We start from the raw sequence: 17,500 nt of genomic DNA, 5'->3' as shown, positions 1-17,500 counted from the left end.
ACACACACACACACACACACACACACACACACACACACACACACACACACACACATTTGTCCCTCTTTTGGCTAACTATTAGACCTGGAAGGGGGCTGGCAACTAAGTGGGCTTGTTTTTTTGTTGCCTTGACCGGCTTTCCCTTCCTACATAAAACAAACACACACACACACACACACACACACACACACACACCCGGTAGCTCAGTGGTTAGAGCGCTGGCTTTACAAGCCAGAGGACCGGGGTTCGATTCCCCGGCCGGGTGGAGATATTTGGGTGTGTCTCCTTTCACGTGTAGGCCCTGTTCACCTAGCAGTGAGTAGGTACGGGATGAAAATCGAGGAGTTGTGACCTTGTTGTCCCGGTGTGTGGTGTGTGCCTGGTCTCAGGCCTATCCGAAGATCGGAAATAATGAGCTCTGAGCTCGTTCCGTAGGGTAACGTCTGGTTGTCTCGTCAGAGACTGCAGCAGATCAAACAGTGAAACACATTTTCCCCATCCAGCATCCGTCACCCATCTATCCCTTCGCCCAACACATACTAAGTGTCTAGCGTATACTATCATCCTTTAAATGGCCTTCTCTACTCCTCCTGTCAATTTGGATATCCCAGCGAGTAAAATATAGGCAGTACCCACACTCACTTCGGCATATTCCTCCCTTCCCTCACTGACACGTCTCCCTCCTATCTCCTATGAACCTATTCTATCTTCCACAGTCTTCCTCAGTTTCTTCATTCCTCCCTCTGTACCTGTTCCTTTTTCAGTCTCAATCACTTTATTCTTTATGTTCCTCCGGTATCTGACACTGCTCCTCCTGATCTTCTGTGCATCTTCTAGTAGCTCATCTGCCTTTCCCAGCCTTCCTCAATTCCATCATTCCTCCTTTTGTATTATTATTTCTTATTTTACTCTCACACTTTTTAATCTTCTTCATATTTCTCCTTTCCGTCACTGACACTGCTCGTCCCTACTTTCTATGCATCTTCTAGTACCTCATCTACCTTTCCCAGCCTTCTTTTGTTCCATCATTCCTCCTTTTGTATTTTTATTACTTATCCTATCTCAATCTTTTTATTCTTCTTCTTCATATTTCTCCTTTCCGTCACTGACACTGCTCGTCCCTACTTTCTATGCATCTTCTAGTACCTCATCTGCCTTTCCCAGCCTTCCTCTGTTTCTTCATTCCTCCCTCTTAACGTTTTTTTTTTTTCTTTTCACAGTTTAAATCACTTTATTCTTCTTCATATGTCTCCCTTCCCTCACTGACACTTCCTATCTCTTTAGTGTCTTTTCTAGCCTTCCATGGTCCTATATTCCTCCTTTTGTACTTTCTTTCTTTATTCTAGTTTCCATCTCTTTTTTTCTTACCCACATCCAGTCGTGCTGTTCCTCCATGCAGTACCTTTGTGTCTCTATTAACATTTCTCTTACTTGTTCTGGTACTTTCCTGCCTGTAATGGTCATTCAGTATTTCTCCCTTGTTATTATTTGTTGGGCATTGATCCTTCCCTTGTGTGTTGTTCCTTATCTTGTATTTCCTTCTGTAAGTCCTCCGTCATTGTTTTCTTTCTTTTCCCTTCTTTTTTTTCCTTTGAACATTTAATTCTTGCTTTTATTCATTTTCTTCTCTTATTATTCCTTTCTATGTATCTTTCCTTCGCTTGTGAGTTGCTTTTTGTTTTGTATTTCCTTCCCTAAGTCAGTCTTTTCTTTCTGTTTCTCTTCTTCTCTGGGCATTTAATTTTTCCTCTTATTTTCTGCTCTTAGGTTCTGTTCTCTTATCTACTTCGTTCACATCTCCATCTTTACTATCTATTACAAGTGTTTTCTTTCTTCTTTTATTTTCCTCTTTTTACTTTCGAGCCTATCTAATTTTTGACCTTATTAATATTCTATCACTTAGGTTCTGTTTTCCTATCTACCTTGTTCGTATCTCCATCTTTACTATCTATTACCTATTCTCCTGACCTCCTTTCCCTCACCTTCATGTTCCTGTTTTGATACAATTTCATGTCCCGGTTCATCTAATTCATATCAATCACCTCACTCTCTTCCCTCAGGTCTTGTTCTCTTACCTATTGTCATCATATCTGTCTGTAATTTCTAACTATCACATATTCCAGGCAGTTTCACCAGTATACACTCACCGTCAAAAGTAAAATAAACTGTTGCTCTTATACCTATTGTGCTCTGAGTCTTCCTTCATTAAAGTTCTCCAATGTGCTATTAAATCTATCTTTTAACCTACCAATTAACCTCTTCAATACTGGGACATATTTTTACCTTGAGATTTGAGTGCGATTAGACCATTTTATTGACGTTCTGGAGGTCAGAAGATTAATGGCCAGTCTTCACTATTTTAATCCCCCACATAAGTTTCTGAAGCTGTATAGAATCACCAAATAGTAAGCAGAATGAATATGGAAACGCGTCACGGTACTGAAGGGGTTAACAGACTCAGCATATCAGACTTCACACTGTAAAATAAATATAAATTAAGAGAAAGAGAATCCTGGTGTGTTATTTGAGTCGTGACCGCAACTATTATCACATGACTGCGATCATGTTCACTATACGTTCCCTTTATTCCCTCAGGCATCGTTCCCTCACCCTCCTACAACCAGTATCATCCTTTTCTCTGTAGTTTTACCTTCCTTACGTCTAGCCTTCCTTCCTTCAGTCCTTTAGCAATCTCCCTCCTCCCTTGTTACAATTCCCTTCACATCCTTTCCTTTAATCCCGTTCCCTTACTTTCCTATAGCCAGTATAATCCTTTTGTCTTTAATTTTATCTTCTTTACCTTCCTTACGTCTATACTTGCCTCCTTCAGTCCTTTAGCGATCTCCCTCATCCCTTGTTACAATCCCCTTCATATCGTTCCCTTACTTTCCTATAGCCAGTATCATCCTTTTCTCTTTAATTTTCTCTTCTTTTTACCTTCCTTTCGTCTATACCTTCCCTCCTTCAGTCCTTTAGCGATCTCCCTCGTCCCTTGTTACTATTCCCTTTCCTTTCCTTTAGCGCCGTTCCCTACAGCCAAAATAACCTTTTTCTCTAATTTCACCTTCCTTACGTCTATACTTTCCTCCTTCAGTCCTTTAGCAATCTCCCTCGTCCCTTGTTACTATTTCCTTCACACTCTTCCTTTTAGTTCCGTTCCCTGACCTTCACTACAGCCACCATCACCATTTCTTTAGCCCTCAGCGTCGGCCTACACCTGCTAACACACCCCTTGCCTACAAACAATGTCCCGTGGAGGTGCCGTGACACTCCCAGACGAGCCTTAACCTCTCCCCTCCCTCCTTAATCCCGTCAGATAGCAGGCAGCCTTCCCCTCTAAACTTTCTCCACCCTCCTTAACTTCTCCCACTAATAATCCTCTTTACCGCCTCTTCGTCTGCACCAATTTCTGCCCCGCTTCCCCGTCTAGCATGCGAATGAGCGAGGAGGCAGCCCACACCCCCAAGCCTCTGCCTCTCTGCCTCCCTCCCTCTTCCCTTGGCCTTCCTCCTCCTGCTGCCTCAATCACCCACCTCTTCCTCCTCGCCGCTCCTTTTCCCACTCATTCTAACACCTCTCTCTCTCTCTCTCTCTCTCTCTCTCTCTCTCTCTCTCTCTCTCTCTCTCTCCATATTTACTAGCATCACCACGTTGCCTTCATTTCTCTTTTTTTCCTTCAATTTATGTACGTAATATCCTCAGCGCTTTTTTTTTTCTCTCTCTCTCTCTTTCTCTCTTTCTTCCCCTCTTTTTTTCTTTCTTTCTCTCATACCTTAACCCTTTCATCAACTTTTCTTCATGTTCGTTCTCCTCTCTCTCTCTTTCTCCCTGTCCTTATTCTCCTTCTATTCTCCTTCTCTCCTCTCCTCTCCTCTCCCTTCCTCCCATCCTCATTCATCTCCATACACCGTTACATCCTCAATCCTCATATTTTCCTCTCCTCACATACCTCATCCCCTCCTCCTCTTCCTCTTCCTCCTCCTCTTCCTCCTCCATCCACTCGGAAAGCCCTTAATCCCTCCTTCCTCTCCTCTTCCTTCCTTCCTTCCTTCCCTCACCAAGCTGTTACACTGTAGGATGTTTTTGATTATTTATTATCTCCTTCCTTCCTTCCTTCCTTCCTTCCTTCCTTCCTATGTCTCTTTCTTTCTTTCATTTCCGTCTTCTTCCTTTCTTTTGTTCTCCTCCTTCCATCCTTTGCTTGGTCCTTTTGTTCCTGTTTCCACTTCTTTTTTCTTTTTTCTTTCGGATGGTTGATGGGTTTTCTCTCTCTCTCTCTCTCTCTCTCTCTCTCTCTCTCTCTCTCTCTCTCTCTCTCTCTCTCTCTCTCTCTCTCTCTCATACATATATACATACCACTTCACTTTTGTCTCATCATTTTTACTTCCATATTTTCGTTTTTCCATAGATCTCTCTCTCTCTCTCTCTCTCTCTCTCTCTCTCTCTCTCTCTCTCTCTCTCTCGTAACTTAAACACGATGCCAATACTTAACACTTAAATTGTAACTCGTGACTTAAACTTGACCTGAGAGAGAGAGAGAGAGAGAGAGAGAGAGAGAGAGAGAGAGAGAGAGAGAGAGAGAGAGAGAGAGAGAGAGAGAGAGAGAGAGAGAGAGAGAGAGAGAGAGAGAGAGAGAGAGAGAGAGAGAGAAACTTCACTCCAAACTTGCCACTTGAGGTTCGATCCAAAACCTCACACCTGGGACTTGAGGCTTAATTAAAGGTGACACTCTACTCGTGGGTCCAAACTACATGAATGAGGAATCACCAAGTCACGCCTCCACGACCCAGCCTCCCTTAAACGCCATTCTTGAGAGGGAGTTTTGGGCTTCAGTGCTCCGGTTATGGGATAGAGGAGCGCGTGGGGCCGTGTGGTATGTGTGGAAGTTCTTAAGAGTTGTATCTATTTATCTATTTTTATCTTTTTTTGTGTGTGTCTATGTTGAAGTTTTTGTGATTTTTATTTATTTATTTATTTGTTTATTTATGTTTTTGTGTGTGAGCATGTGGAAGTTATCAAGAGTTGGATTATTCATTTATTTTATTTGTTCTTTATTTATCTCATTGTTTTTTTTTTCGCTTTTATCCATTTCTATAAGTTTAAGTTGTTTGGTTTGTTATGTTTTATTTCTACATTTTCTTTCTTTTTTTTTTTGTGTGTAGAGTAATGTTTGTTAATATATTTGTGTCTTCATTACAATCGGTAAGTTTTTCATATAATTTCTCATATTTCTTTTTGTTCTTTCATTTTAGTTTGTGTTCGATGTTGTTCTATTTTTTTTCCTTTCTTTATCAAGTTTTTTTTTTCGTGTTTCATCTCTGGTAAATATATTCAATTGTTCATTTGATTTATTAAACATCCTTGATTCAAGCCACTTCTCCTTTTCCTGTCTTCTCTTCATCTAACTTCTCAATTTATTCCTCCTCCTCTTCCTCCTCCTCCTCCTCCTCCTCCTCCTCCTCCTCCTCCTCCTCCTCCTCCTCCTCCTCTTCTTCCTTTGTCTCATTATTCTCTTCTTCCTTTTACATCTATTATTTTGTCTCTCTTCCTGTCTTTTTTCTTTGCATTTCTTTTTCCTCCTCCTCCTCCTCCTCCTCCTCCTCCTCCTCCTCCTCCTCCTCCTCCTCCTCCTCCTCCTCCTCCTCCTCTTCCTCCTTCTTCTTCTCCTAATCTTCCTCCTCCTTCCTCTCTTCATTTTCTTCTCCTTTCTCACCATCAACGCAGCACCACTTCGATTTTGCTTTTCTTCTTTAGTTTTCCACATTTTTTTCCATTAATCTACGTGATCTATCAGTTATCTATTTCGATTGAAGCTCATTTGAAATTAAGCCCTTCTGTGCCATGACGCGTTTCCATATTCATTCTGCTTACTATTTGGTGACCTTATACAGCTTCACAGACTTATGTGGGTATTAAGATATTAAGATAAGTGGCCATTAATTTTCTGACCTCCATAGACTCTTCCTAATGTCAATAAAACTGTCTAATCATACCCAGACTCAAGGATAAAATGCGTCCCAGTACTGAAGGGTTAATCTAAATATCTTAGTGTTTTTTTATTATTTCTTGTACTGTGTATTCATTTATCAATCTTTTTTCTTTTCTTTACATAAGCTTATTTTTTTTATGTATTGTGTTGCTGGTTTAAATATTTCCTTCATTGTTTGGGTTAATATAAATATCTTAGTGTTTTTTATTATTTCTTGTACTGCGTTTTCATTTATCAATCATATTTTTCTTATTTTCTTTACATAACCTTATTTGTCCTGCATTGTGTTGCTGGTTTTAACATTTCCTCCGCTGTTTTTATTGGTTAGGTAATTTTGGTTAGTGTTTATTTCGCCTCTTCTGTTTCCATTTTCCATATTCTTGTTTCCACCTTCTCACTTCCATTTCAACCTTTTTCCCGGTTTTTCTTCCAACAAATTTCAACTTTTATTTCTCTCCTTCACTTTTTCTTCCACTCAAATTTCCATCATTTCATTATATTTCCATCTCCTTACTTTCCTTTCCATACTTCCACTTATGTCTTCAATTTTTCTTACATTTTTTTTTTCACTATATTTCCATCTTCCCATTTTTTGTTCCCGTATTCATTTCCATCCCATTAATATTAATATTCTTTTTATTCTATCTAAATATTTTCACTATTTCCGCTTTCATTTCCACCTCTGTCTGTCTGTCTGTCTGTCTGTCTGTCTCTCTCTCTCTCTCTCTCTCTCTCTCTCTCTCTCTCTCTCTCTCTCTCTCTCTCTCTCTCTCTCTCTCTGTCCTTCACCTTCGATCTACAACTCTCCACGTCTCATTTAATTGCATTTACTCTTACGTGCGCCATTAATATTAATATCCCGTCATCCTTCATTCTCCGCTGTCCTTTTTGCCCGTCTACTCATCCTCCTCATCATTATTCATTCATTCTCATTCCTCTTTAACTCGCAGTCACATCCTCGCTGCCAAAAATATAAAGGAGAAAAAAGTAAATAAGATTTTAATAATAATCAGCCTTCCATTCTTCTCTCTCCTTCTATTTCCTATTTCTTTCTCCTCTTCCTTCTCTTTTTTTTCTGCCTTCCTTCTCGCCCCAATTCTTCTCCTTCCAAGAAGATTTCATTTCTCTGCCCTGGTGAATTCATCTCTCTCTCTCTCTCTCTCTCTCTCTCTCTCTCTCTCTCTCTCTCTCTCTCTCTCTCTCTCTCTCTCTCTCTCTCTCAAAACTTATCTACGCTTGATCTCTCATCTTAAATCACACAAAATACTTCTTTCCTCCTCCTCCTCCTCCTCCTTCTCCTCCCCTCCCCTCCTCCTCCTCCTCCTCCTCCTCCTCCTCGTGCTCTCACCACTCCTGTCAGTAATTAACGTATCACTGAGAGCATCGCCATTTTCCACACGTAATATAAATCTTCCCTTCTCGTCTCAGCCCTTCCTTACTTCACGGATCATGTGTGGCGTCGTAAAGGGAACAGCAAAGACATAAGTAAATCCGTGTTGCGTACTGGCGAGCTCCTTGACTAACGTTTGGCGGGAGAAAGAGCCTTGTATGTATGTGTTTTAGCCCGAGAAAGAGCCTAAATGAGAATGCGGGTCTGTTTGTGGTTGCGTATGTGTGCATGTGTGTGTATATATAATGTATAGTATTCAGAAACGTTTCTATTTCTCACCATGACTATTTTCAAAGGCCACAGAGATTAATAGCCACGTTATCAAGGGTGTTTCTCCTCCTAGTAACGTGGAAATCTTGATAATCTGTCACTAGAACCATAACAGCACCCTTAAAAACTCTAATTATCAGTAACAACTATTTTAAAAGACCACACAGATTACTAGAAACGTTATCAATGGTACTTATACTGCCAATAACGTAAAATTCTTGTTAATCTGTCACTAGAGCCATAACAGCACTCTTAAAAACGCTAATTGCCACTAAATAGCCTTGAAAGTATTGGAGGTGCAGTGTAGAAGTGTTTCAGGATATGTGCCACGTGTTGGGAAGGGAACAGCAGTCACAGTACAGGTTTGGCTGAGGAACTGAAGGTAATTAAAAAAGCTGGATGCATTAAGTTACGAGGCTGCACCAAACAAGATCACATGACTCCCTTGGATAGTAGTAGTAGTAGTAGTAGTAGTAAAAGTAGTAGTAGTAAAAACAACATCCATTATAACAAAAAAACAATACAACAAACTAATTAGGTCAAGAAATGAGAGAGAGAGAGAGAGAGAGAGAGAGAGAGAGAGAGAGAGAGAGAGAGAGAGAGAGAGAGAGAGAGAGAGAGAGAGAGAGAGAGAGAGAGAAACAGAAACAGAAACAGAAACAGAGACACAGAGACACAGAGAGACACAGATACACAAAGAGAGACAGACAAACAGAGAAACATACCACCCTTTCCTACAACGATACTTCCTTCACTTCACTCCTCGCAACCTTTAGAGCTGCAGACAAACACACCACCGTGAAGCCATTGAACAGACAGAGGTGGAGAGAATGAGGCAGCACAAGGACGGAAACAATACGAAGAGGGTGCGATTCAGAGTTACCAAGGGAGTTGATTAATTGATTGATTCCAACACTACGGTACAATGGGAGTATGGGGGCGACGAGTGCGAGAAGTAAACGTAGAGGGAAGTAGATGATTTAGAGTAAAAAGGTGGAAACAAGAGAAGACGTAGTTGAGCTAAGAGTAAAAATACGAGGAAGGAAGAGGAAGAGGAAGCAAAAGAGGAAGAGGAAAGGAGATAAAAGGAGAGATAAATGTGTAGATCAATGGATAGAAGAAGAGGAAGAAGAAAGAAGGGGACTGAAGACAAGATAAGACGTAGCTGAGTTGAGAAGAGTAAAAGCACGAATGGAGGAAAAGGAGGACATAAAAGGAAAGGAGATAAACGGAAAGATAGAAAAAAAGGAATAGATCAACGAATAGAGGAAGAAGAGGAAAGAAGAAGAGTAAAGACAAGACGTAGCTGAGTTGAAGGGGGTAAAAATTCCAAAGGAGGATGAGGAGAATAAAAAAAAGGAGTAGACCAACAGATTGACGGAGAGGAGAAGAAAAAAGAAAAAAAGTGAAAACAAGACAAGAAATAACAAGTTGAAGGGAACATAAGTACGAATGAAGGAAGAGGAAAGAAGATAAGAGGAGACAAAGGAACGAGTAGATCAACGAATGAAAGAAGAGGAAGAGAAAGAGAAAAGAAGAGAAGAGAAGAGAAGAGAAGACGTGGCTGAGTTAAGAAGAAAATTAATACATATGAAGGAAAAAGACAGGAGATAAGAGGAAAAATAAAGGAAGAAGTACATTAACGGATGGAGGAAGAGGAGGAAGAGGCGGAGGAGGAGTAGGAGGAGCAAGAGGAAAGGAGAGGAGTGAAGCCAAGACGCAGCTGAAGTGATGAGAGAAGCAAAGGTACGGATGGAGGAGGAGGAGGAGGAGGAGGAGGAGGAGGACGAAGAAGAAGAAGAAGGAGAAGGAGAACAAGAACAAGAACAAGAACAAGAACAAGAACAAGAACAAGAAAAAGAAGAAGAGGAGGAGGAAGAGGAGGACGGGGAAGAGGCAGGAATAAGATGAAATAGCTCTAAGGAAGAGAAAAGGCGATGAGTGGGAGGGTGAATGAATGGCTGGGACGAGTGGGCGAGGATAAACACACCATTTCTTGATCCACTTGAGAAAGGTTTCCAACAGACACGTTGAAGCGAACCTCTAATGGCCCAGTGAGTGTCTTTTCTTCCCTCCTGACGAGTGGGAGAGCTGCTGAAAAACGAGTGAGTTCATTGGCTGATACCACAAGCACCCAACGAGGCTAGAAGGCACGCTATTGGCTCAGACGGTAATGAGGCTCTTGTGATTGGCCAGTGGGTGCTCTGAATTGCCTCACTGTTTAGATGAAGTCCCTGATTGGCTGGCTTGTGTGGCCCTTACCCTTGATTGGTGACCTGTCCCACTAATCACCGGCAGGAAATAGCAGGGCATGGTAAATAAAACGATATGAGGGAGGGAAGGAAGGAAGCAAGGAGGAAGGAAGAAAGAGAAAAAGCGAACGAATGAATGAATGAATGATTGATTGAAGGAAGGAAAGAAGGAAGAAACGAAAAACAGAATGAAGGAAGAAAGGTAGGAAAGAAGGGAGGAAGGAAGGATAGATGGATGGAAGGAAGGAAGGAAGAAGGAAGGAATGAGAAAGGAGAAATGGAAGGATAAATGGAAGGAAGGAAGGAAGGATTAATGGATGGCTGGACTGATAGATGAAAAGAAGCAAGATAGAAAATAGTAATAGAAGTAGATAAAGTAGAACGAAGATGAAGATAAAAGCAGATAGGAAACGAAGAAAAAACGAAGATGTAATTATTAGTGGAGGAGGAGGAGAAGGAGATGTGATATAATTGGAAGGCACTTGGTTAACTCTGAAAAGGGAATTAAAGGATGGCATTAAAGATGGAAATGGGAAGAAAATATAGAAAGATATGGAGAGAGAGAGAGAGAGAGAGAGAGAGAGAGAGAGAGAGAGAGAGAGAGAGAGAGAGAGAGAGAGAGAGAGAGAGAGAGAGAGAGAGAGAGAGAGAGAGAGAGAGAGAGAGAGAGAGAGAGAGACCAACTGGCCCTAATTCAACAAAGGTATAAAAGATCTGTTTACAAGATAATTAATTACACCACTCCAACCACACACAAACACACACACACAAACACAAACACAAAACACACACACACACACACACACACACACACACACACACACACACGCAACGAATCACACACTAAATTATAAAGTTTCCCACGTACTCATTCGCCATATCAGAATTATTGCAGCTAATCATCCACGCACTCAGACAGACAACAGATAACCCATACAACAACCAGCAGAGGAACCGAACTAGCCAGCCAGCCAGTCAGCCAGCCAGTCACACAATCAGACACTCATAACTCAGACATTCAGACAGAAAAACTCTCACTGTGCTAAACAAAACCATAATTACTTCAAGTCTACCGTGTATTTACCGAGTCAGAGAGCCAGTTAGGTTAGGTTAGGTTTGGTTTGGTTTGGTAAAGTCAGGTATGGTTAGGTTAGGTTAAGGTTAGGTTGGGTTTGATTAGGTTAGGTTAGCTTAGGTTTGATTAGGTTAGGTCAGGTAAGGTTGGCACATGTATTTTTTGTGAACTAGACAAAACACAATTATTTAAAGTCTATCGTATATCCACTAATCCATTTAATCAGTCAATAAGCAAGTTAACAAGCCAAACGACCAGCCAACAAGCCAGTCATCCAATCCTATCCAATCAGACACCAGTCAAGTCACTACAGCGAGCAATGAAGCAAGGAAGTAGTGGCCCGAGCCAAGAAACACGGTGGGTGCCTAATCAAACATTTTATTCATCCTGTCTGCCTCCGCGCTCCATCAGTCAGCAAAGCAGGCAAGAAACGAAGCAATCAGTTAATCACTCACCACCAGCCAGTCAGCCGGTGAGCCGTTCAGTAAATCACACCGCCAGTCACGCATAGAGTCGCTCAGTCAACCGCTGGGTCACTGAACCGTCCAGGCCCCTCATTAGACTGTCACTGCGCCGGTTACTCACTACACAGTCACTCAGAAACTATGCTAAATTGGAGAGTCATAAAGTTATCCAGCCATTAATCTTTAAATCAAACAGTTGGTCAGTTAATTGAGTTAGTCAAGCACTTCAGTCACATCAGGCAATCAGTTATGAAATGAGGCCGTTAGGTCATGAATGAGGTCAGGATAAGGTGTGCGGAACAAGAGTGAGAGAAAAAAGTAGCACTACAAGAAATGAAACCAGTGAAAAATGATAGGAATGAAAATGAGTGATGGTGGTGATGGTGCTGGTGTTGCGAGTACCTGGTGTTTGTAAGGTAAGCTGGTGAGGTTAAGGAAGTTTAAGGTTGGTTGAAATTGGGTTGGGTTAGGTTAGGTTAGTTTGGCTGAGGTGAAGTTGGATAAAGGTAAGTTAGATACAGCTTTTTCATTGTTACTTAGTCATCTTCCATCTCTTCCACCTGTTCCTCCTCCTACAGGCTCCTTTCTCGTTCACCGTGCCTGCCTTCACCACACCTACACGGATCACCATTAATAGTCCTCACCTCACCACCACCACCACCACCACCACATTCACCACCACCACGAAGAAGACACATGAATGCCAATATTGTGACATCACCTGGCTGTTTGACACTAGGGTAGCTGACCTCTCCCTCTCCCTCTCTCTCTCTCTCTCTCTCTCTCTCTCTCTCTCTCTCTCTCTCTCTCTCTCTCTCTCTGATAGGACCGTCACGTCAGGCCACAATACTGCCGCCCAGAGTCACGTCCCTCGGGCCAGGTGCAGCTAATTAACTCACGTCACCCGCCCCTGCAGGTGACGTCACCCAGCGCGCCTGTCAACCGACCTTTCATCCGCCAACCTGCCAATCGCTCCGACAAAACCACCTCCCGCTTCTCCGTCCCAGCGCTCTTCTACTTTCTGTGTATACTCTCTCTCTCTCTCTCTCTCTCTCTCTCTCTCTCTCTCTCTCTCTGACACACACACACACACTTCCTCTTTATTTCCGTCCTTTCATCCAGCATTCCTTTTTTTTCTCTTTCTTTTTTCCTCCCCTCTTCTCCCTCTCTCTTCCTTTTCCTCTTCTCCCCTTCCCAACATGAGAGAGAGAGAGAGAGAGAGAGAGAGAGAGAGAGAGAGAGAGAGAGAGAGAGAGAGAGAGAGAGAGAGAGAGAAAAGGTTGAGGGCAAAAGATGGGAGAGATAGTAGAAGGGAGAGGGGAAATAAGAGAGGGAGGGAGAGAGAGGGAGAGGGATGGGAGGAGAAGGGGGGGTTGAAGTCCCTTAATTAATGGTCCATGTCTTGTTAGTGTGTGTGTGTGTGTGTGTGTGTGTGTGTGTGTGTGTGTGTGTGTGTGTGTGTGTGTGTGTGTGTGTGTGTGTGTGTGTGTGTGTGTGTGTGTGTGTTTCACTATATTGATTTCCATTTAGCATTTAGTAAGTAATATTGTGTATATCTATCTATCTATCTATCTATCTATCTATCTATATATCTGTTCCCTTCCTTTTTTATCTATTCTCTCTCTCACTTTCTCACTTTCTCGCTTTTCTACAAGTCTTCCATTATTTCATTTATTCCAGTCTCTTTTTCTCTTTAGTTTTCACATTTTTCCTTCTTTACTCTTAATTCATTATTCATTCATTTCTTTCCCGTTCCATTCGTATTTTTCTTTCATTCTGTTTTATTCTTTCTTTTCTTTTTTCTCTCATTATTTCATTCACTTGCTAACTCTCTCTCTCTCTCTCTCTCTCTCTCTCTCTCTCTCTCTCTCTCTCTCTCTCTCTCTCTCTCTCTCTCTCTCTCTCTCTCTCTCTCTCTCTCTCTCTCTCTCTCTCTCTCTCTCTCTCTCTCATCACTTCAGATCATCGCAATAAAAATAACATAAACACGATAATTATCCGATTTTTCCTTCATTATTTTTCTGTCTCTTAGATTTCCCGTAAAAAAAAAAAACTAGGTCGTGGAATCTTTTCTCTCCATCCTTCCTTTCCCCTCTCCTTCTCTTCCATTCTTCTTTTTTTCCCCTTCGCAACGTCCTCATGTCCTATCATCCTTCCCTCTCTCTCTCTCTCTCTCCATCCCTCCTCCATGTCCTATTTTTCTTCTCCTCTTCCTGTCTCACCCTTTTCATTTTTTTTCCTTCATTTTTGCCTCGCCACGTGATTTCTGCCTCCATGACCTCTTCTCTTTCCTTCCTTTTCCTCTCCATCCACGTAGCTTTATTTTCCTCCCCCTCCGTGCCACCATGAAGGACGAAGGGCGGAGGAAAGAGGACGCTGCTGCCGAAGGATCGAAGGAGGAAGGAACAATTGAAGGAGGGAAGGAAAGAAAGAGAAGGAAAGTGAAGAATCCTATACATATGCTGACTTTAAAGCGAGAGAGAGAGAGAGAGAGAGAGAGAGAGAGAGAGAGAGAGAGAGAGAGAGAGAGAGAGAGAGAGAGAGAGAGAGAGAGAGAGAGAGGAAAATACAAAGAAACGTAAATCAAGAAGGTAAAGAGGATAGAGAATAACCACCTCTCTCTCTCTCTCTCTCTCTCTCTCTCTCTCTCTCTCTCTCTCTCTCTCTCTCTCTCTCTCTCTCTCTCTCTCTCTCTCACACACACACACACACACACACACACACACACACGTCTTCTTCACATCTGCGAGACTCTTCCTCCGCCTCCTTCTTCTTCCTTTCCTCCTCCTCCTCCTCCTCCTCCTCCTCCTCCTCCTCCTCCTCCTCCTCCTCCTCCTCCTCCGGCTCACCTTCACCCAAAGACTACATTACCTGTCCCTCGCCACTATTCATGACGTCACTCACCTGGGAAAGAGAGAGAGAGAGACGCAAGGTTAGAAATAAAATATAAGACTCCACGTGGATGCAAATATGAGAAAAAGAGAGAGAGAGAGAGAGAGAGAGAGAGAGAGAGAGAGAGAGAGAGAGAGAGAGAGAGAGAGAGAGAGAGAGAGAGAGAGAGAGAGAGAGAGAGAGAGAGAGAGAGAGAGAGAGAGAGAGAGAGAGAGAGAGAGAGAGAGAGAGAGAGAGGAAGGAAGGATGGAAGGAAGGAAGGAAGGAAGGAAGGAAGGAAGGTAGGAAGGAAAAGCAAAATAAGAAAGTAAGAAAAAATATATAAAAAAGAGAACAGAAGGAAGGAAAATAAAAAAAGAAAGAAAAGAAGAAAAAAAGAAAGGAAGGAGGGAAGGAAGGAAAATAAAAAAGAAAGTAAGAAAAGAAAAAGAGAAAGGAAGGAAGAAAGGAAAGAAGGAAAAATGAAAACAATATTGATAGATAGAGCACATAAGGCATAAACAGTGATTCCTTAAGACTGCCACACTGTATAGAATATAAAATGCATATATACACATCTCTGTAAAAAAAATCTATGTCATGTAGTATAAACAAAAAATACACACATACAGACAGACAGATGACACGGTAGAAGTAATGAAACATACATAAATAAGAACAAATATATATATACATCATCAAATCAAGAAATACATGAAATAGAGAATACATACATATATATACTGACAGATAAACAGCTAGAAATAAGGAAATACACGTCAATGAAAAGCAAAATTACATAATCAAATATCAAATTACATAAACAAATAAAAAAAATAGAAAGTCTAACCACATAAATACAACGAAAACAACAAAGACAAGGAAAAATACAACAAAACAGGTAAAAATAAGGAAATAGAAAATAGAACAAAAATGCATTGATTAATACCCATTACAAAATAAATAGATAAAAGAAATCAAAGTCACACAAGATACAGAAAAAAAAAAGAAGAAAAGAAGGAAAAACACAATAAAATAGGTGGAAATAAGGAAATACACAAAAATGAAACAAAAATACTTAGTAAAAAAATAGTTAAAAGAAATAGAAGTCACACAAGATACAGAAAAAAGCAATTAAGAGAAGAAAAAGAAGGAAAAACACAACAAAACGTTTAGAAATTAGAAAACAGACAAAAAATCGAACAAAAAATGCATAAATAAATAAACCATTACAGAAAAATAGACGAAAATATGAAAAAAAACATAAAAAAGCCACAGAAGATACAGAAAGAACGATAAAAACAAGATAAAAAACAAGGAAGGACAAGAAAAACAGTTTGAAATATGAACATAGACAAAACTCAAAGATACATAACGAAATACACATTAAAAGAAAAAAAAAAAAAAAAAAAGAAATGATAGAAATTGACATAAGATACGAAAAATTTATTAAAAGGGAAAAAGAAAGAGAAAACACAATAAAGCAGGTGGAAATAAAGAAATAAACAGAAAAAAAAACAAAAAATACATAATCAAACACCCATTACAAACAAAACAAATGAAAAACAAGATTAGAAAAAAAACTATAAAAACAAGAAAACAAGAAAAAAACACAACAAAACAGCTGCAAATAAGGAAACGTAAATACAAACAAAAATAAATCGTCATAATTCACATTACAGAAAAATAGATACAAGAAACAAAAGACACACAGGATACAACAAATAACGATTGAAAGAAGAAAAGGAAAAATATAATAAAACACCTGGAAATAAGGAAATAAGCTCAAATAAAGCAAAATTACATAACTAAACACCCGTTACAAGAAATTAAAACAAGTACGTCATATAATGTAAAAAAAAAAAAAACGATTAAGATAGGGAAAAAAACAAGGAAAAAAACACAAGGAAACAGATAAAAAATGAGAGAATAGACAAAAATACAAAACAAAACACACATTTAAAAATACAAGAAATAATAGGAAATAATAAAAAAACTAATAAAATAAGAAAAAACGAGAAAAAAAACAAAGAAACAGAGAAAGAGAAAAGAAATGTAAACAAAAATACAAAAAGGCAAAAGAAATAATAGAAAGTAACAATTTAAAAAAAATTGAAACAAGAAAAAAGCGAGGAAAAATTCAAGAAAACAAAAAAAACGAATAAAATAAGAAAAAAACGAGAAAAAAACAAAGAAACAGAGAGAAATGAGAAAAGACAAAAAAAAATGTAACAAAAATACAAAAAAATGGCAAAAGAAATAATAGAAAGTAACAATATAAAAAAAAACATTGAAACAAGAAAAAAAACGAGGAAAAATACAAGAAAACAGATAGAAATAAGAAAATTAGACAAAAATATAACAAAAATGCATAAATGAATATCCATTACGAAAAAAAGGTCACACGAGATACAAAAAGGATGATTAAAACAAGGAAAAACACAACAAAAGCGATAGAAACAAAGAAATAGACAAACAAACACAAAAACACCAAACCAAACACTCGTTACAAAAAAATACATAAAAGAAATGACAGAAAGAGACGCAAGATACAAAAAAGGCGATTAAAACATTAGAAAACAAGAAAAAATGCAACAAAAAGGTCAAGAAATCAAATAAAAATCAATAAAATAAATACTCATTACAAAAAAACAAAAGAAAAACGAAAAGATAAGAGAAAATCACACAAACAATTAAAACAAGGAAAAAAACAAAGAAAAATACAATAAAACAGATGGAAATAAGGTAAAAAGTTATACAAAAACTACAAAAACCACTCATTACAGAAAATACCCAAAAGAAATGTCACAAAAAATACAAACAAAAAAAAATATTACAAGAAAAACAAGGAAAAAATACAAACCACACGAAAGACGACACGAGAGAGAGAGAGAGAGAGAGAGAGAGAGAGAGAGAGAGAGAGAGAGAGAGAGAGAAACACAGCAACACAAGGCACACAAGACAGAGAGAGAGAGAGAGAGACAAGACAAGGCAAGAGAGAGAGAGAGTGAGAGAGAGAGAGAGAGAGAGAGAGAGAGAGAGAGAGAGAGAGAGAGAGAGAGAGAGAGAGAGAGAGAGAGAGAGAGAGAGAGAGAGAGAGAGAGAGAGAGAGAGAGAGAGAGAGAGAGAGAGAGAGAGAGAGAGAGAGATAACAAACACAGCAACACAAGGCAAGACAAGACAGGTGTG

At 39.7% G+C, this 17,500-nt stretch overlaps 1 protein-coding gene and 1 non-coding gene across 2 annotated transcripts in view; one reads left to right on the top strand and one right to left on the bottom strand.

Annotated features, from left to right (window-relative positions):
- LOC123506530 (potassium voltage-gated channel protein Shaw-like) overlaps window positions 1–17,500 on the bottom strand; it is a 227,625-nt gene that overhangs the window by 163,011 nt on the left and 47,114 nt on the right. The gene's annotated exons all lie outside the window — the stretch shown is intronic.
- Trnav-uac lies at window positions 193–266 on the top strand. Its single transcript has one exon. It is a non-coding gene; the product is annotated as a tRNA-Val (tRNA).

This window comes from Portunus trituberculatus, chromosome 20, assembly GCF_017591435.1.
Source record: "Portunus trituberculatus isolate SZX2019 chromosome 20, ASM1759143v1, whole genome shotgun sequence".
Taxonomy (NCBI): domain Eukaryota; kingdom Metazoa; phylum Arthropoda; class Malacostraca; order Decapoda; family Portunidae; genus Portunus; species Portunus trituberculatus.
Note: the sequence above shows the minus strand (reverse complement) of the source record. Positions and strands in the feature narration are given on the sequence as shown.